The sequence below is a fragment of the Mauremys mutica genome, chromosome 12 (assembly GCF_020497125.1).
Source record: "Mauremys mutica isolate MM-2020 ecotype Southern chromosome 12, ASM2049712v1, whole genome shotgun sequence".
Taxonomy (NCBI): Eukaryota; Metazoa; Chordata; order Testudines; family Geoemydidae; genus Mauremys; species Mauremys mutica.
Genome location: NC_059083.1, coordinates 25,507,020 through 25,527,454, shown reverse-complemented (window position 1 = coordinate 25,527,454; position 20,435 = coordinate 25,507,020).

The following is a 20,435-nucleotide window of genomic DNA, read 5'->3' as shown; positions in this document are numbered from 1 at the left end:
ATCCCACGTGGATGTTGGTGAAACGTCCCTTGTGATCCACCAGTGCTTGCAGCACCATTGAAAAGTACCCCTTCCGGTTTACGTACTGGGTGCCCTGGTGCTCCGATGCCAAGATAGGAATATGGGTTCCATCTATCGCCCCCCCACAGTTAGGGAATCCCAGTGCAGCAAAGCCATCCACGTTTCCCAGAGTCACAACCTTTCGTAGCAGCAGCTTAGTGATTGCTTTGGCTACTTGCATCACAGCAGCCCCCACAGTAGATTTTCCAACTCCAAACTGATTCCCGAATGACCGGTAGCTGTCTGGCGTTGCAAGCTTCCACAGGGCTATTGCCACTCGCTTCTCTACTGTGAGGGCTGCTCTCATCTTGGTATTATGGCGTTTCAGGGCAGGGGAAAGCAAGTCACAAAGTTCCATGAAAGTGCACTTACGCATGCAAAAGTTTCGCAGCCACTGGGAATCGTCCCACACCTGCAACACAATGCGGTCCCACCAGTCTGTGCTTGTTTCCCGGGCCCAAAATCGGCGTTCAAGGGATAGAATCTGCCCCATTACCAGCAGGATCTCCAGAGCGCAGGGGCCCGCGGTTTGAGAGAATTCTGTGTCTACGTCCTCATCACTGTCATCGCTGCGCTGCCGTATCCAACTCCTCCTCGCCTCGGTTTGAAGGTCCTGGTTCACCATATACTGCACAAGAGTGCGCGAGGTGTTTAAAACATCCACGATTGCAGTATTGAGCTGAGCAGGGTCCATGCTTGCTGCGTTATGGCGTCTGCACAGTTCACGAAGCAAAAAAGGCGCGAAACGGTTGTCTGCTGCTTTCAGGGAGGGAGGGGTGAGGCTGTACCCAGAACCACCCGCGACAATGATTTTTGCCCCATCAGGCACTGGGAACTCAACCCAGAATTCAAAGGGGCGGGGGAGGCTGTGGGAACTATGGGATAGCAACGGAATACCTATCCACAGTGCAACGCTCCAGAAATCGATGATAGCCTCGGACCGTGGACGCACACCACCGAATTAATGTGCTTAGTGTGGCTGCATGCAATCGATTTTATACAATCTGTTTTTAAAAAACGGTGTATGTAAAATCGGAATAATCCTGTAGTGTAGACATACCCACAGTGAGTAATTTTCTGGGAGCAAGAAAATCACAGGAACAGCAGCACTGTGACCCTCAGAGCTGAGTCAGGGGCCTAAACTCCCTAGACAATGCCAGGGCTACACAGGCACCTTACAATGCGATTCACAAAAGCCACCTCAGTAGGCGGGGAGCCATGTAAGCTAGCCAATGGGAGATGCCAACAAGGGGGGAAGGGGTGTCCTAGGTCACACCCCTCTCATGGATAGGTGCTTAAATCTGGGCTGCAGAGGGGGGGGTGTCTCTGCTTAGCAACCCACAAACAGGAACCCACCACCTGATGTCCGGGGCCTCCAGTCATGGCAGCTGCCAGTGCCAGGTAGTGGTGGTGGCGGCTGGGAGCCCCAGGCCCTTTGAAATCGCCCCAGGAGGCTGCAGGGCTCCTAGTCGCATGCGCTGGATGGGTGCAGTGGCACATTAGGGGAAGGTGAAGCCCTGGACCCCGGCAGGAGCCGCACTGGCCAGGGGTGGGGAGAAGAAGCCCCGGACCGTGGTAGCTGGGCGGGGGGTTGGGCAGGGTGGGCAGGAGAAGCCCTGGACTCCGTCAGGAACTACACAGGGTGGAGTGGGGGGCAAGAAGATGTGGGGCTGAAGCCCCAACCCCCCTCTGTTCAGAGATGGCCTGAGTCCCTCTCTCTCCCGTGCCCCCCGCGCAGAGCTGGCTCTAACTCTCAGGCTGTGGAGAAATTCAGCCCAAATCTACTCACCTTGGTATCTCCGTTTCCCCCCTCACCACACAGCCATGAAGGGATTTAGCCTAGGAGGCAGGGTCAGCATTAGCCCCATGTGGCAGGTGGGATCTAAGGTACACAGAGGTGAAGTGACGTTCCCAAGGCTAAGCAGAGAGTCAATGGCAGAGCAGAGAACCAAACCCAGCACACCTGAGCCTCAGGCCTGTGTCTTAACCACTGGGCCACCCTTCCTACTTGAGAAGGGGGAACCACCCTCTGCTGTTTTGAGTGGGTGGGTGGGAGCAGGCACTAGACAGAGACACCAGGAGATGGGGAGCAGAGAGATATGAGAAAATGGACATGGGTGGGTGGGAAGTAAGAAGGGGGAAACATCAGGAAGGGAAGCAAGGACTTAGAAAAGAAACGAGCAAGGGAAAGGGGCAGGGAGAGCGATAGGAAAGGAGAGAGGGAAAACTCCCCACTGGTTGTGTCTCCCATCCACCTTCTTCCCACAGCCGTCAGTGGCCCTCAGCTCCCAAACAGGCCCTAAGCAGGGGTGAAGCACAGAGACTGGGGTGTTACTGAAGACAGCTTGTAGCTGAGTGCAATGATTTTAATACACTGTAATTCATGATAATGTAATGCTGTAGTTCACTGCTATTTTAATAATGGCATTGCTGTGACACCAATGATAGACACATTCAATAACTAGAGTATGAAAGAAGTGTATAAATATGCTGAAAATTGTGAGCTTTGGGGACAGACTGAGCCCCCCCAGACACACACCCCTCACCCTTAAGGCAGGAGGGGGCAGAAAGGAGTGAGCAGTGGGTAGAAGGAGGCTGTCAGGGGAGGGGACTTGGGGGAGGGGGCAGAGCAGGGGCAGGGAGCAGTGGAGTGGGATGAAGTGGGGGCTTGGCCTTGGGGAAGGAGGAGAAGCCGGGATGGAGCACCACCGGCACAACCAAATGTCAGCACCTCTGGCGCGAGGGGTGGTACTAGTGGCAGGAGCGAAGGCAGGCGGGTGGGCATGTGGAAGCCCTGGCCATGCCGGGAGAGCCCCCAGCAGCGCGGTTGAGTGGGGGCTCTGAGTGCAGTCTAGCGCAGGCGCAGCACCACACAAATGTCAGGCAGACGGAGTCCACTTGGGCGCAGCTTGTGCATGCGGGCACCAGTGGGGGCTCATTGACTGTTCTGCCCTGGGGCCCGGAATTGCTGTTGTTGGGCCTGTGGGGACTCTGCTCATGTCCTGCTTGGGGCCCACAGCCCAGCTCTGTGGCCGTTTCCCCTTTCTGTTCACAGTGCTGTGTTAGATCAACGATGACACTCATTTAGGGGATTCACAGCACTGCCAAACCCAGGCATTTAAAATCTTAAATCAGGCCAGCCCCCCAAAATCATGAGATTTAATAATAATAAATGGTAAATATTAGTATTATTTTATTTGCCTTTTGGTTTCTCAGAGCTTTAGACTGCACTCAGGGGCCCCAAAATGAGGAGGGGGGGAGAAGGGTACACTTTACCAAGGCCAGAGACCCTGGGAGCCCAGCCCAGGCTGCAACCCCCATTACCATGTGTGAGAGGGGGCCTGAGTTACAAGTTTGTACAGGGCCCAAAAATATTATGCTTGAGCCCTGACTGCACTGGGGTGAAATTTTTATGTTTTTTTTCCTGCAACAAAGAGAGCTAGATACAAAAACAATAGCTAGAAAACAAAAGCTGAGAGTCTCACCTCCTCACATGCTTCCAGGAGCTGGGGCTTCATCAAACACACCAAATATCACAAGACTCATGATAAAATTATGATAGTTGGTGATGCTGCAGCCCCTTTCCACTGAGCCAAAGCAGCATTAGTGTAAATGACAATCGGGTCTTGAAAACACTGATTCCAGCTTAACCCAGCTTTTAGCCTGAGAGTTTATTATCACAAGGCTTGGAAGAATGAGCTTTTATTCATAAATGTTGGCAAATGTTGCTTTTGCTGTCTACACACAGACCAATGAAAAATATTTCAATTGATAATAAATGATAATTGGAGATACACAAAGTAAGAACAAGGCTGCTTGAGAACTTATTTGTGTTTGATTGAAGGACAGTGACTCTGCATCTTTTGACAGGTGATGTGACCATCTGTGTTTTCATGGTTATAAAGCTTCAACTTTTTGAATCTCGGTGTCTGCTGACATGAAATCGTTGTGGTCTGAGTCGCTATTGACATATCCCTACATAATTTCCTGCAACTGTGAAAACTGAAATTGAGAACAATTGGAAGGAAATGCTAAACCCAGAGTTTTGTGCAAGTGTGAAAATTTAACTCAATAAATATTGCAAAAATGCTTAAAACTAGCTGCAGTACTAGCTGTGTATATATATATATATAATGAATTCTGCCAAGCCTGACTATTCTTCCTTAGACACACACACACACACTCTGCTCCTTCAGGGGCACCGCGATAGGCGGATGCCCCCCAGCCACAGGGCCCTGGGGCACATGTCACACAGACGCCTGCGGGCTGCAATGTTCCCGGGGCTCCTCCCCGCCCAGCAGCCGCCGAGTCAGTCCCAGGAAGGGAAACACCCGGCGGCTGCTGCAAGAGCTGCCAAGGCAGAGCCCGGCCGGCCTCGCGCGGCTTCTCTCGTGCAGCGAATGTTGCCTGTTCTGGGGCCGCCCCTGGGGGCGGGGCTTCTGGCTTTTCTGTTGGTTGGTTTTTAATTTCCCTCCTGAGAACGTGATTGGCTCCCGGTTACCCAATCGGCTTTAAAAAAGCTTTAAAGGCTCGTTACTGCGCCTGCGCGATTTTTGGTTTCGCTTTCGGAATTCCGTGGGTGATGCTAGACTCGTTCCTCCGGCAGCGCCACGTGGTTGCTTCGGGCGCCTGGCTCGGGTGCAGGGACCTTGACTTACTCATATGGGGGGGGGGGGGGCTGCTGGCTGCTTCCCACCTGCCCCCACCACTCCGTGGTTGGGTCCGGCTCATTGCAGGGGGGTTCTGTTTTTTTGGGGGGGATGTGAATAGTTGTAGCTGCAACGGGGAAGCTTCGATTTACCTGCCCTTGCCCTGTTCGCCTGGCAGTTGCTGTGCACCAGTCGGGGGGCAGCTGCCGGGAGGGGAACAGCCACACTGTGTGGGGGAGGGGCTGGCGAAGGTTGCAGCCGAGTTTGAGGGGGTTGCAGGGGATTGGCCTGGCTGGGATGGGGGAGGGGTGGCTCTACAGGGCTGGTTGGGGGAGAGGAGTGCCACCCACTGTCCTGTGCTAATTTTTGGTCAGTCTTTCGTTATCGGGGGTGCACCAGCCCAGGGATAGGGTCTACTGGGGGGTCTGCTACAGGTATGTAATGGCTGTACCTCGGGTTGGCCCTCCTGCTTCAAAAAAAATATAATTAAAAGTTCTGCTCTTTATGTTGGTCTGTCTTTCTCTTGGTGTTGGTTGGTGGGTCCTGATGGGCACATTGGACTGGGAGGGGGGGCTGAGAGAGGCAAGGTGGATGCTGGCTGTGGGGGCTTCTGGGGGGCACAGAAAGGTGTTGCTTGAGGGGAACCCCAGAGTGTATGAGGGGAGGTATTTGAATGCAGAATGAGGAGTGGGGGGTGGCACTAGCAGTGTGGGGCATGTATGGTGGGGGACTTGGTCCAGGGTGGTGAGGCTGCATGGGGCCCTGAGTGGGGTGGAGGCATGGTGGTCTGGCTCTGGCCGTGTGGGGTGCATTGTGGGGGCCCTGGCTGGGGCAATTGGTGCACAAGGCTTTTGTTTTGGGTTTTTATTGGGATTTTTTTCACCGTCACTGCTGGTACATCACCCCCACCACTAACCTGCCCCTACATTCCTGACATCAGGAAAGTGAAACTACCCTGTTACGCTGCCCAGACGGACCTGGAAGTTGTTCTCTGCGACAAGGTCCGTGGCAGCCACCGAGGGGGCAGATCTCCTCACGGAGCCCCTGCTACACAATCCCCAGCTCTGTGTTCAGGTGGCGGAGTCCCCCGCGGTGCCCCAGAGGTTGGTCCTGGCAGAAGCTACCAGGGTCGGAGACCTCCTGGATTACGAGCGGGGAGACTGGCTGGATCCCCTGAAGCTTGCTCAGCATATGGGGCTCTCCAGACCTTGTATTCCCCGGCGCGTACTACAGGAGGTGAAGGCCACTTTGCCGCCCGCTGCTCGGGCCTACCTCAACCAGGTCCTGCGTAAGGGCACGCCCCGCCTACCCCCCACCCTGAGCCCTCCGGACCTTTTCATTGGGCCCCTGCCTCATGGACCCGACCGGCCCCTTCACCGCAAGCCGGCTGCCCAATCTGCAGCCGGTCCGTTTCCAAACCGCGCCAAGGAAGCATCTCTACGCACTCGTGCTCCACACCCTTCACTTCCTCACCCTTGTGTCTTGCCCCGACACCAAGTGGCAGGACCTCCTGCCACCTCTGGAGGGTGAGGAGCCCTGGTGGGCCAGCCTGTACTCCACCCTGGTCCCAAGGCCCGCCGGGGATATCAGTTGGTGGCTCCTCCATGGGGCCATGAGCACAGGCGTGTACTTGGCATGGTTTACCCCTGTCCCGGACACCTGCCCCTTCTGCGGCGTGAGGGAGACCCTGGCACACATTTACTTAGTTTTCTAGCTTGCAGCCCCTATGCCGGCTCCTTCCCAATATCCTGTTGCATTTCTAGCTAAGCTTTTCCCCTCACCTCTTTCTCCATGCACTCCCTATCCGTGGCCCCACACAACCAGGGAGAGGCCGTTGGCCAATGGAGACTCCTGTGACTGTGGGGCTTGTTTCCGATCCCTTGTCCGTTCACATATCTGGGCAGAATTCCTCTGGGCGGCATCCACTGGCTCCCTTGATGCCTTCGAGGAGCAGTGGGCGCTGTCCGGGGTTCTCTGCTCGGTGTCCCCATCAGGCTCCCTCCTTTTGACCCTCTGACCGCACTCCTGTCCCTGTTCTTTTATTAGTGTCCCGTGAAATCAGTTGGGTTTTTGAGATCCTGTAGATCCTCCCCTTAGGCTGGGGGGGTGGGGATCCTTTAGCAGTGGAAACCGGAAACCCAATAGGTACACTGCCCAGAGGGAGCCATGGCTGCAAAGAACCTCGGGGAAAGTCTCCAGGAGGAAGCGACATGTCCCGTCTGTCTGGAGTATTTCACAGAACCTGTCACTCTGGAGTGTGGGCACAATTTCTGAAAGGCCTGCATCAGCCAGTGCTGGGAGGGATTTGAAACAGGCCCCTCCTGCCCTCAGTGCAGAGAAACTGTAACAGAGAAACCTCAGGCCCAACAGGCAGCTGGCAAATCTAGAAATAGCCAAATGGCTGAGTTTACAGGCAGCAAAAGGAGCAGGAGGGGACTCTGAAACTGCTCTGTGAAGAGGATCAAATCCCCCATCTGTCTGGTGTGTAACAGAGCTCACACAGTGGTTCCTATACAGAAAGCTACCCAGGAGTACAAGGTAGGGAATTGCTGTCAGATTTAATGGATAATAACTTTGGATTTTAGGTACAAGGTTAATTTCACTGAAAGTTGCCTGTTACGTGTGTATCTGCATCATTCAGCTCTCCAAAGCCTTCACTGAAGGGGAGATACTATTGAAAAATAAATGATCTGGCACAGTGGCAAGAAGGGCAAAAAATAGTCTTGAAAGGTACCTGACATGGGAGACTTTTATCTGAGAAGCTGAATCCTCGTCAAACCAGCTTCCACTGGTGAAATAAGGGAACCTTTTTACCATAGGTGCTGACCGCATGGGTCCTGCTGGCAGGCCCTGCTGAACAGTGCCTCCCTGTGCCTCCCAAGGACTGCGGAGCTCAGTTGTGGGGACTATGTGGGGGAGGAGTAAGGAGTGGTGCCTCGGGGGATGGGGCAGAATGGGATGAGTAGAGTTGGGCGGGGGGGGGGGGGGGCGTGGGGAAAGGGGTGGAGTGGGGATAGGACCTGGGCAGAGCCAGCTGTCTAGCCCCTGGCGCATTGGAAAGTTGGTACCTGTGCTTCTTACAGAACTGAAGCTGTTCTTCTTCGAGTGATTGCTCCTATGCATTCCAGTCAGGTGTGCGCGCCGCGCGTGCACGGCTCTCCGGAACTTTTTTACCCTAGCAACTCCGGTGGGCCGGCTGGCGCCCCCTGGAGTGGCGCCGCCATGGCGCCTGTTATATACCCCAGCCGGCCCGTCCGCTCCTCAGTTCCTTCTTACCGCCCGTGACGGCCAGTTGGAACTGTGGAGTGCTCTCTGTCCTCCACAACCCTAGCTCTCGCTAAAAGTTTTTGTAATATAGTTTGTTCATAGTTGTAGACAGTTGTTATAGTTAGTTAGTTAGCTTAGTGATAAGGTTAGGGGGGTTTCCCCTCCCTTTCCTCCCCCGGTGCGGGCTCATGCCCAGGGCACCGGGCTTTAAGCCCTGTGCACTTTGCCAGAGGTCTATGCCGGTTGGGGACCCTCACGACGCCTGTCTTCGTTGTCTCAGCGAGGGTCACCGGACTGACAAGTGTCCGATCTGTTCTGCCTTCAAGCCGAGAACGCGTAAGGAGCGGGACAATAGACTTAAGCAGCTCCTCATGGAGGCGTCACTGCAACCCCAGGCACCGGCCGCGCCGGCACCGAGAGCTCCATCGGTGCAGAGCGCACCGGCGGCCCCGAGCCGCTCCGGCACCGCGGCACCGCAGCCTCAGCCTGGAACTTCGAAGTCCCAGCACCGCTCCCTTTCGCCCGCTAGGAAGCGCAGGCTGGCAAAGGCAATCGCTCAGTCCCGTGTGGAGGACTCAGCCAAGACTATTGTGCCTCCGGCGGCGCCAGCGGTGACCGTGCACCAGACGGGCACCGGCCCGTTGACTCCGGCGCCGCAAGGGCCGTCGAGTCCGGCACCACCACGCTCCCCGGCACCGCCTGCGGTCGAGCCACGACTGCCGTCGACACCGGAGACATTCGCCGCGGCACATGAGCTGATACAGCTCGTAGAGGCACCGAGCCTCCGGCCCCCGGCACCGCCGGTGCGGGCTGTCGTCTCCATGGGAAAGCCGGCGATGATGCTCCGGCCGCCCTCCGTGGACCGCCGACACAAGCGACGTTCCCGGTCACGCTCCTGGTCCCGACGGAGGTCTCCATCCCGTCGCTCCAGATCTCGGCGCCGCTCACCGTCCCGGTACCGATCGCCATCCCGACGCCGGTCAGAGTCCCGGTACCGTTCGTCATCCCGGTACCGGTCACACTCCCGGCACCGCTCCAGGTCCCGATCGCCGTCGCGTCGGTACCACCGGAGGTCTCCGTCCCGGCACCGTTCACGACGCCGTGACTCTCACAGCCACTCTCAGCACCGAGAATCCCGCTCCCGGTCGAGCTCCCGGCACCGGTCGAGCTCCCGGCACCGCGGTGACCGACGGTCTCGTTCACCGTCCCGGTACCGGATGGACAGACATCGTTCCCCGGCACCGTCTGCGGACAGACCACCGCCTTCTGTGGTACAGTCCGTCAGCGCCTCGGCGCCTCCGTGGCCATCCCGTCCAGCATCGGTGGCCTCTGGTGCTGACAGCAACGCACACCTGCCACCGACCCCACAAGGCGAGCATCAAGGGGCTCAACAGTGGGGCTTCTGGGTTCCCTGGGCCCAGTACGAAGTGCAGGGCGTCCCGTTCCCACCGAGACACCCGGCCTCCGAGCGCAGGGTCCCCGAGGCAACGGTTAGCCGGCCGGCCCCTTCACCTCGCCGTGAGCCCTCTGTTCCACCGGACTACCAGGCCTACATGCAGCACGACCCTGCCGAAGCACAGTCAGCTGCCCCGGCGGCAGAGGCCGTCGTGCAGGGCTTATCATCGTCATCCTCCCCGGACGAGGCGGTGGCCGGGGCTTCAGCCAAGGACCCGCCGCCCATTGACCTGAAAGCCCTCCAGGACTTGCTCCGCTGGGTGGCGACGGCCATGGATCTCCCAGTAGCGGAGGTCCAGGAGGATGAGGATCCCATCACCAACGTGGTGGGCGCGGACGCTCCTGTACGCGTAGCGCTGCCTTTTTTAAAGACAATTCAGAAAAACGCCACTACGCTCTGGCAAACACCCGCATCCATCCCTCCCACGGCCCGCGGGGTTGAGCGAAAATACTCAGTTCCCCCGACGGGCTATGAGTACCTGTATACCCATCCGACCCCGGACTCATTGGTGGTGCAATCAGTTAACGACCGCGAGAGGCACGGTCAGCCTGCACCTGCGCCTAAGTCCAAGGACGCCCGGCGCATGGACCTGCTAGGCCGCAAGGTCTATTCGGCAGGCGGACTGCAGATGCGCATCGCGAACCAAATGGTTCTCCTCGCCAGGTACGTCTTCGACATCCTGACGTCCCTGGCGAAGTTCACGGAGCTCCTACCATCGGCCTCCCGCCCGGAGTTCGCGGCGATGTTGGAGGAGGGAAGAAAGTCATCTAGGTCCTCCATCACGGCCGCCCTCGACGCCGCGGACTCCGGCGCTCGGACCATAGCCTCCGGCGTGTCAATGCGGCGCATTGCCTGGCTGCAGTCCTCCAACCTGCCAACGGAGGTACAATATACTCTGCAGGACCTGCCCTTTGATACCAGGGGTCTCTTCTCCGAGAAGATGGATTCTCGGATCCAGACCCTAAAGGACGGTCGCGTTGCCATCCGCACCCTGGGGATGCACACACCGGTGACCCAGCGGAGGTCTTTCCGTCAGCAAGCCTCCCGGCCCTTCTACCAGCAACGCTATCGGCCGTACAACAGCCGACGACCGCCTCAAAATCGCCGTCGTCCTCCTGGTAACCGGCGTAGCCAGGGCCAGGCCTCTTCCAAGGCCCCTCAGGGGGCCAAGCCGGCCTTTTGATGGGACGCTCGAGGACGGCCCATCACTCTCCCTACCGGATCCGTCCCCTTTATTTTACAACCGCCTTTCCCATTTCTTTTCGGCGTGGTCCCGAGTAACAACAGACAACTGGGTACTTCAAACAATCCAGTCGGGATACCGCCTTCAGTTTGTTTCTCCCCAGCCTTCCCACCCACCCTCCCTGTCCCTCTTCAGGGACCCCTCTCACGAGCAATTCCTCTTACAAGAGGTCCAGACTCTGTTGAGTGTGGGTGCCATAGAAGTAGTGCCTCAAGACAGGCGGGGCAGGGGATTCTACTCACGTTATTTTCTCATCCCCAAAGCGAAATGGGGGCTACGTCCTATCCTGGACCTTCGCGAGCTGAACAAGTACCTGCTCAAGCCCAAGTTTCGCATGGTCACCTTGGGGACCATCATTCCCTCTCTGGATCCGGGAGACTGGTTCGCCGCCCTCGACATGAAGGACGCCTACTTCCATGTTGCGATTTATCCTCCTCATCGGCGTTACCTCCGATTCGCACCGAGGGTGTTTACCAAATGCATGGCGGTGGTTGCCGCAGCCCTCCGCCGTCGACGGATACATGTTTACCCGTATCTAGACGATTGGCTGGTCCGCGGTCAGTCCCAACAACTGGTAAGGAGCCAGTTGGCAGACATACTGTCCCTCTTTCGACGACTCGGTCTTCTCATCAACACCGAGAAGTCCACCTTGACCCTGTCGCAGCGGGTAGAGTTCATTGGAGCGATCCTCGACTCCTCGCTAGCCCGGGCTTGCCTACCTCGATCTCGACACCAGACGATGGTCTCCCTCATCTGAGACCTCGCCTCCTTCCCGACCACGACGGTGCGCTCCTGCCTCCGCCTCCTGGGCCACATGGCATCATGCACCTACGTCACCGCGTACGCGCGGCTTCACCTCCGTCCATTCCAGACTTGGCTCGCGTCCGTGTACCGGCCGTATCGAGATCCCATCGATATGGTGGTCAGAGTCTCCAGACCAACACTCAAGTCCCTCACCTGGTGGCTCGACCCGGAGATTGTCTGTGCGGGAGTACCGTTCCATCCGCCTCGCCCATCCGCCACCCTGACCACGGATGCCTCAGCGCTCGGTTGGGGAGCTCATCTGGGCGAACTTCACACCCAAGGCCTCTGGTCGCCCCAGGAGCTCGCGCTGCACATCAATGTCCGCGAGCTGCGGGCGATCCGTCTGGCCTGTCAGACCTTCCGCACCCGCCTGCAGGGCCGCTGTGTGACAGTGTTCACGGACAATACAACAGCAATGTTCTACGTGAACAAGCAGGGCGGAGCCCGATCCTCCCTCCTCTGCAAGGAAGCGTTGCTCCTGTGGGACTTCTGCGTGACCCACTCTATTCACCTAGTAGCGTCCTTTCTTCCGGGAGTACAGAACACGCTGGCCGACCATCTCAGCAGGTCTTTCTTCTCCCACGAGTGGTCTCTCCGCCCCGACGTCGTGCACACGATCTTCCACAGGTGGGGGTTTCCCCGAATAGACCTATTCGCATCCAAGGCGAACAGGAAGTGCCACCTCTTCTTCTCGTTCCGGGGTCACGCGCCGGGTTCCCTGTCGGACGCCTTCCTGTATTCCTGGAAGGATCACCTCCTCTACGCCTTCCCTCCGTTCCCGCTCGTCCACAGAGTGTTACACAAGCTTCGGCGGGACAGGGCCACCATCATCCTAGTAGCCCCGGCCTGGCCGAGGCAGCATTGGTACTCCCTGCTGCTCGAGCTCTCTGTTCGGGATCCCATCCCCCTTCCGTTGTGGCCGGACCTCATAACTCAGGACTTCGGCAAACTCCGCCATCCGAACCTACAGTCCCTCCATCTTACAGCTTGGTTCCTGAGTGGCTGACCCACGCGGAGAGGGGCTGTTCGGCGGCAGTACAGCAAGTCCTCCTAGAGAGTAGGAAACCTTCCACTCGCTCCACCTATCTGGCAAAATGGAAGCGGTTCGCACTCTGGTGTGACCAAGGAGGGCTAAATCCATTCGTAGTCCCTGTCCCGACAATCCTGGACTACCTCTGCTACCTGAAGGAGCAAGGTCTTGCGGTCTCCTCTTTGAGAGTTCACCTGGCAGCAGTGTCCGCCTTTCGTCCATCCGTGGAAGGTCGGTCCATCTTCTCTAATCAGATGGTTTCCCGCTTCCTTAAAGGCCTGGACCGCTTGTACCCGCCGGTGCGGCGTCCTGCCCCGTCCTGGGATTTGAACCTCGTGCTGGCCAAGCTGATGGAGCCCCCCTTCGAGCCCTTGGCCACGTGCTCCCTGCTCTACCTCTCCTGGAAGACGGCCTTCCTCGTCGCCATTACATCAGCGAGGTGAGTCTCCGAGCTCCGCGCTCTGACGGTTGGTCCTCCATATACCGTTTTCCACAGAGACAAGGTGCAGCTTCGACCGCATCCAGCCTTCCTCCCCAAGGTGGTGTCGACCTTCCACCTCAACCAGGAGATCTTCCTCCCGGTCTTCTTCCCGAAGCCGCATGCCTCGCCTAGGGAGCAGCAGCTTCACACCCTCAACGTCCGTAGGGCCCTCGCTTTTTACATCGAGCGGACGAAGCCCTTCTGGCGTTCGCCCCAGCTGTTCGTAGCGGTGGCTGACCGCATGAAAGGCGAGCCGATCTCCTCCCAACGGATTTCCTCATGGGTCACAGCCTGTATCCGAACCTGCTACGAGTTGGCTCGGGTGCCACCATGCCGCCTCACCGCTCACTCGACGAGAGCGCACGCCTCATCGGCCGCCTTCCTGGCCCATGTCCCCATCCAGGACATCTGTCGAGCGGCCACCTGGTCTTCGGTCCACACCTTCGCCTCCCACTACGCGTTGGTGCAGCAATCACGAGATGACGCAGCCTTCGGCTCCGCGGTATTGCACTCCGCCACGTCTCACTCCGACCCCACCGCCTAGGTAAGGCTTGGGAATCACCTGACTGGAATGCATAGGAGCAATCACTCGAAGAAGAAAAGACGGTTACTCACCTTAGTAACTGTTGTTCTTCGAGATGTGTTGCTCCTATCCATTCCAGACCCGCCCTCCTTCCCCACTGTCGGAGTAGCCGGCAAGAAGGAACTGAGGAGCGGACGGGCCGGCTGGGGTATATAACAGGCGCCATGGCGGCGCCACTCCAGGGGGTGCCAGCCGGCCCGCCGGAGTTGCTAGGGTAAAAAAGTTCCGGAGAGCCGTGCACGCACGGCGCGCACACCTGACTGGAATGGATAGGAGCAACACATCTCGAAGAACAACAGTTACTAAGGTGAGTAACCGTCTTTTAAATGGCCAGTGACGCTTGAATCACAAGAGCTACAGGCTGGTCTAGCTGAGAGTGCCGCCTTCAGGCTGGAGATGGGGAAGTTACAAGTTGTTGATTGGAGGGAGGAATAGCTCAGTGGTCTGAGCATTGGCCTCCTTAAACCTAGGGTCGTGAGTTTGATCCTTGAGGTGGCCACTTAGGGATCTGGGGAAAAAATCTGTCTAGGGATTGGTCCTACTTTGAGTAGGGGCTTGGACTAGATGACCACCTGATGTCCCTTCCAACCCTGATATTCTATGAAATCAAAAACTCTATGTTACTGATTTGTATCATAGAACTTATTATTAGTTTTATTTGGATCACAGTCCCCACATCCCCCAAATGAGATCTGGGCCCTGCATAAAATATGAGGGACAATGTTGCACACAAAGTAGACAAAACAAAGGGTGGGGAAGGGAAACTGAGGCACAGAGAGGCAGTGACTTGTCCAAGGTCATGCAGCAGGTCAGTGGCAGAACTGGGAATACAACCAAGGTATTTGTAGGCCCCGTCCAATGCCCAAACCGCTAAACCAAGCTGCCACCCCCACAACAGCACTGAGCAGTGATGAAGTGTGGCCATTAGGAAGGAAAGACTCCTTGATAAACACCCCAAGCCCAACAGGGAGATGAGGTTTCTCACTGGGATCTGAATTCCATTTTTGGTCCATGAAGGGTTAAACTCAGATGCCGGCCTGCACTAGAGGAGATCATTGGGCTAAATGCTGCATTGACCCTGAGCACCCTCAGTCTGCACACAATAGGGCTCCAGACAGCTCAGGTCCATGCCAAGTACCACTGGGATTACACTGGGTTGTAGCAAAACTAACCCCTGGGCGGTGCTGACCTGTTCCGTGTTGTATGTGGGCAAAGATCAGCCACAGTGGTTCTATGAGTCCCATAATGCAGCCTCTTCACATCTCTCAGGATCCGCAGCTTCTGTGATCTTTCCAGGGACTGGGATGGTAGGTAGCTACCCAGAAGGTATTGCTGCTGCTGAGTGTGTTCAGGACAGCACTAGGGGAAAGCCCAACTGTTCTTACCACAAATCAGCCTGTCTCATGGGGCTTGGCCCTAATGCTTAGACCAGGTCTGTCCAACCAGTGCAATCCCCAGGGCTTCAGGGCAGGAATTCAATGGGGACTTTGCTCCTGAGAGAATCCCAGCCCATATTCTGAGCCTGGGTGGTCTCTGGGATTTCTGTCTCTTTGTTAATTTAGTCTTCTGAAAACCACATTAATTGAGTTACCACCATGTGACTCCAGTTTCATGTTATGAATTAATCAATACCAGTCACCCGTGGATAATTGAGGTCTCTCTTTAATTACTAAAAAGACTGAACCTGAATTGGTAACAATTCAGAATATGATACGCTCCCAGTCTCCAGTGTCAGATTTCATTTCCCAGGTGGCTCTCATGTCATCAGCTGATTAGGACCAACAGTCACCTTGGGTTTGGGAGGAAAAAACATCCCCCTACACACCCTTCTGAACCCTCAGAATGAAACCTCCCAATCATCTCTTTTTCTATAGGAAAAAATCCAGGCCCAATTGAAGACTCTGAGGGAAGAGAGAGAAAAGCTCCTGGGATTTAAAGAGACTGGAGAGGGGAAAAGCCGGGAGTATTTGGTAGGTGCCTCTTGTTATTAACCTGTGAAGACTTGTGGTGAGAGGTCTGTTTGTAGTCAGATTCCTCTGTGGTTTTGGTGAATGTGGGCATGTCTGTGTTTCTCCATGATCATGGATTTTCTGGGTTAGGTTCATGAGCAGAATCTAAGCTTTCATTTCAGTGAATGAGTTAAATTCTAGCCCTTGTGGCTTTCTCTGTGTCTGTGTCATTTCTTGCATTGTTGAATTATTTGATCCTTTTTTCTTGCCATGGAACTTCTCTCTGTGTAATGCTGAGTCCTGTCTCCTGCTGCTCAGGATCTCTGTGCTCAGAGGCTATTGATAATGCAATGTCATAACCACATCAGTCATGGAAGCATCCCTGTTCAGAGACATTGGGGAGGAATGAGAAAGGGGTGAGAGAATCCTCTCCCAAGAGCCACAGGGTAGAGTCCAGTTTCAGAAATCTTAGGGTTTGCAAAGAAGTGCTCCCTCCTGCCCACTCAGTGAAAGGATCCCCCAGGCTGCCTCCATGTCCCTGACCAGCCCTTTCCCTGTTGCTTTACATAAACAGATAGAAAAGAAGAGGCAGTAAATGGTGGCTGATTTTCAGCATCTGCAGCAGTTCCTGGAGGAACAAGAGCGGCTCCTGCTGGCCCAGCTGGAAAAGCTGGAGAAGGAGATAACGAAGATACAGAATGAAAATGTCACCAAACTCTCCAAGGAGATTTCCCATCTCAATGAGCTGATCAGTGAGCTGGAGGGGAAGTGTCAGAAGCCACTGGGTGAATTCCTGTAGGTGAGACGGAGTTAGAAATACCCAGTATCCCAAGTCCAACACAGCGACAGGACAGCTCCTAAAATATGGGCACAGGAGTCCTGCAGTCAGAGACCCCAGTGTAAGTCTGTGTATGCGTTCCAGAAATGTAAATGACAATTGCTCATTGCAGAGTCACAGACATATAGGTATTGAGAGACAAAAGCCCCATTAGCTCAGTGACTATAGCAATGTGGTCAGGGCAGGGCCTCTCTTCCTCATATTTGCAAAATCTTTTCCTTGGAATGTGTGTGTGAGTGTGTGTGTGTGTGTGAATGGGATTGAAATTCTCTTCCTCCCCCCTCCCCCATGGCTTCTAATGCTTGCTTTGCTGCATGTTTGCTGGCAGACAGGGCCGGCTCTAGGTTTTTTGCTGCCCCAAGCAAAAAAAATTTGGCTGCCCCCCTTCCCAGCCCTGGGCTCCCCCCGTACCCTCCTGCTGCCCCAGTCCTGGACTCTCCCCCCACCCACCCACCCACACCCCCTGCCACCCCAGTGCTGGGCTTCCCCCTTTCCTCCCCACCAGTGCCCTCCCTCCACCCTGCTGCTGCCCCAGCCCTGGGCTCCCCCCCACCCGAGCCCCCCCCCCCCCCGCACACCACCTGCTGCCCCAGCCATGGATCACTGGTAACTCGCTCCCAGGGCGGGTCATTCAGCCGGAAATTTGGACGTGCACAGAACACAGGCAGGATTGGTTCCTATATGGTTACAGAGCTGCAGTAAAGTGGAACAATTTTCAGCTTGTGTGATTGGAGGATATCTGGATGCATATTATAAGACTGTCCTCCATAAATGAGGAAAAGTTGAGGTGCCTTTATTATTCTTTTGTTCCACTCTTTCTTTCTATGGGGAATTTGCCAATGCAATATCACTGTCTTCCTTTCAAACAAACAAAAAGGCAATGGCTGTTGAAAATAGCAATTCCAGTCCTAATAAGCATTTCTTGCTCAATTTTATCCTACTTTTTCTACAGCAAGTTACAGTGGATCAGTATATTTGATTTGGGAGAAATGAAGTAAAAGCTGCCCAAACCAAGCTTGAGCACTCCTGAGTTTTGAGGTGTTCAAATCTGGAAGGCAGGTGCTGGGGGTGAGAGAGGGCTGTGGGCTCCATGGGGGAGCATGGCAGGAACTGTCTGGAGCTGTACGGAGCCAGACACACTGGTCTGAGTGGCACAGTAAGCGGTTTTGGGGTTGGAGAAGGGGTAGGGGGTTCCGGGGGGCAGTCAAGGGACAAGGAGCAGGGGGGGTTGGATGGGGCAGAGGTTCGGAGGGGCAGTCAGGGGACAGGCAGCAATTGGATAGGCATGGGAGTCCAGGAGGTTTATCAGGGGACAGGTAGAGGGTGGGGTCCTGGGGGAAAGTTGGGTGGGGTCTCAGGAGGGGGCAGTTGGGGACAAGGAGAAGGGAGGCTTAGATAGGTGCTGGGGTCCCAAGGGGCAGTTAGGAGCAGGGGTCTCGGGAGGGGGCAATCAGCGGCCAGGGGCTGGGATTCAGAGGGCTCTGGGCTCCCTGCCCCTGCGGTCAGCGCAGAGCCCTCTGACTCCCGGCTGCGGCTGGGATTTAAAAGGCTCTGGGCTCCCCGCAGCTGCCGGCAGCCCAGACCCTCTGACTCCCGGCTGCGGCTGGGATTTAAAAGGCTCTGGGCTCCCCGTGGCTGCCGGCAGCCCAGAGCCCTCTGATTCTCGGCCGCGGCTGGAATTTAAAGGGCTGTGGGCTTTCCGCGGCTGCCAGCAGCGCAGAGCCCTCTGACTCCCAGCCGCGGCCGGGATTTAAAAGGCTCTGGGCTCTCCGGGGCTGCCGGCAGCCCAGAGCCCTCTGAGTCCCGGCCGTGGCTGGAATTTAAAAGGCTCTGGGCTCCCCGTGGCTGCCGGCAGCCCAGAGCCCTCTGATTCCTGGCCGCGGCTGGGATTTAAAGGGCTCTGGGCTCCCCGCAGCTGCCGGCAGCCCAGAGCCCTCTGAATCCCGGCCGCGGCTGGGATTTAAAGGGCTCTGGGCTCCCCGCGGCTGCCGGCAGCCCAGAGCCCTCTGATTCCCGACTGCGGCTGAGATTTAAAAGGCTCTGGGCTCCCCGCGGCTGCCAGCAGGGACGGCTCTAGGATTTGCGCCGGCGTGCTGCAGGGGTGCTTTGGCAGTTGCCGGTCTGCGGCTCCGGTGGACCTCCCGCAGGCATGCCTGCGGGAGGTCCACCAGGGCCGCCTGCCGCCTTCCCGCAGGACGCTGCCCCAAGCGCACGCTTGGCGCGCTGGGGTCTAGAGCCAGCCCTGCTAGCAGAAGAGTCCCGTGTGTATCTGTGAATGACTGTCTGCTTTTGAAGCAACAGAGAAGAAGCAACAGAAATCAGGGGAAATAGTGAATTTTCCACTAATCCAGTAACTTAGGAGCTCTGCTGCCCACATGGTGCTGATCTTCTTCCTTGCCAGCTGGGAACTTGTATTCAAAGGCAGTTATAGTGTGTGAAATACGTTGCCCATGTGGCACTGACAGACCAGCTCAGATCAGAGCAACAATTCACTTGTCTGAATACCAAAGTGTTAAGGGTATCAATATGTATTCAGGCCAATTCACTTGTGCAGATAGAGACCAAACCAGAGATGTTAAGTGTATTGGTTTTGCTTGTCTAAATCTTGTTGTTTATTATTACATTACTGTTCCTTTCTGTAGGCCCTGGCAATTAGATAACTCTAAATTGAAGTGTTTGTTAGTGTTAAGATGAGATGATGTCTGATGTGGAAACTTTATGAAAACTAATAAAGGGTTGTTTGTTATCTTACATTTAGATTGCATATACCCCTGTAATTATGTTTCATTGTATATTTCTTTGCAACGAAATAACCCATTAAACATAGATGAAACTTTGCGGGATGCAAATAAAGAAGTGGCCACCTTCCAGGCCAGGGGTGAAACCTGCGGAGTCACGACCCAGACTTGAAAACCACTGATTTAAATCATGTCTCTTCAGAACCCCACCACACCACTTCAGCTCTGGGAATAATTGTTGGGCTGTGTCTGGGCCAGCTGCTGGAGGGAACATGACACATGCCGTGCTAATGGTTTACACAAGTAGTTGCCAATGGTTTACATCAGTAGAACATTTGCAATCAGGACTCTGGTCTCCTGTTGCTGGCTCTGATGTGGTGTAACTGTTAGCAACAGAAGAACCAATGAACAGATACTTGACACTTTCAGCTGAGACAGGGGGGTGAGTAGCTAAGACCTGGGGAATCCATTGGGAGACCCTGATTCTATTCCCCATTTTTATTTCAGTGACTTTGTGCAACTTCTGTTAACTTATTAGCAAAATGGGCTGCAAAGGCGTCCAATACGAGGTTACCTTCTAGGGCTGGGAATACGAAGTCATGGTCAGTCATAAGGGCTGGGAGGTGCCTGCGCACACAAACAACACACAGTAGAAGTGAGATGATTTGTACTCATGGCCTCTAGCTTTTCTCTCTTCCCCAGCCCTTGGTTTTGTCCTTGTTGTTGGAGAGCATCCCCACTCTCCCATTTGGGAACTGTCTCATTGGCACAGTCAGCTGCAAGTGACGTGGGATGAAGGATTCATGTCTCCAGCCTCCACCTCAGCCCCTGGAGGCCACTTCTGTTGGCCAAACATAACTGCATGTTGCATGTGTCTGACTGATGACTGCAATTCCCAGGCAATATGTTCACCAGCAACAAAACCCAGCAGCAGTGAGATCCTCTGCCTGAGCCCCTGAACCAGAGCTGACAGCATCTGGACACCATGAAGCAGCAAGTAACCAGTTTGTCTTGCATAAGGGTAACAAAAATGTGTCTCATCACCATGGGAGTCAGGATCTGTAACAATATTGTATCCAGTTGCTCTTGAAGTGACCAGCTGCTTTCCCAGCAGCATCTCCCTCCAGTATGTCTTTCCCATCTCAGTTGCAGCTTCTTTTCTAGTTCCAGAAGGCCACTCCCCAGATTCTCTATTGAATCTGGTCTCAGATCCACTCTGCTGCAACAGAGTCCTGGCTGCAGCGCCCAGCCACAGGAGACAGCAGCAGAATGAAGGCGTGTGACTGATGGCTACAGATCTCCAGCCATGCGTTCTCCAGCAAAACAAGGAGCACTGC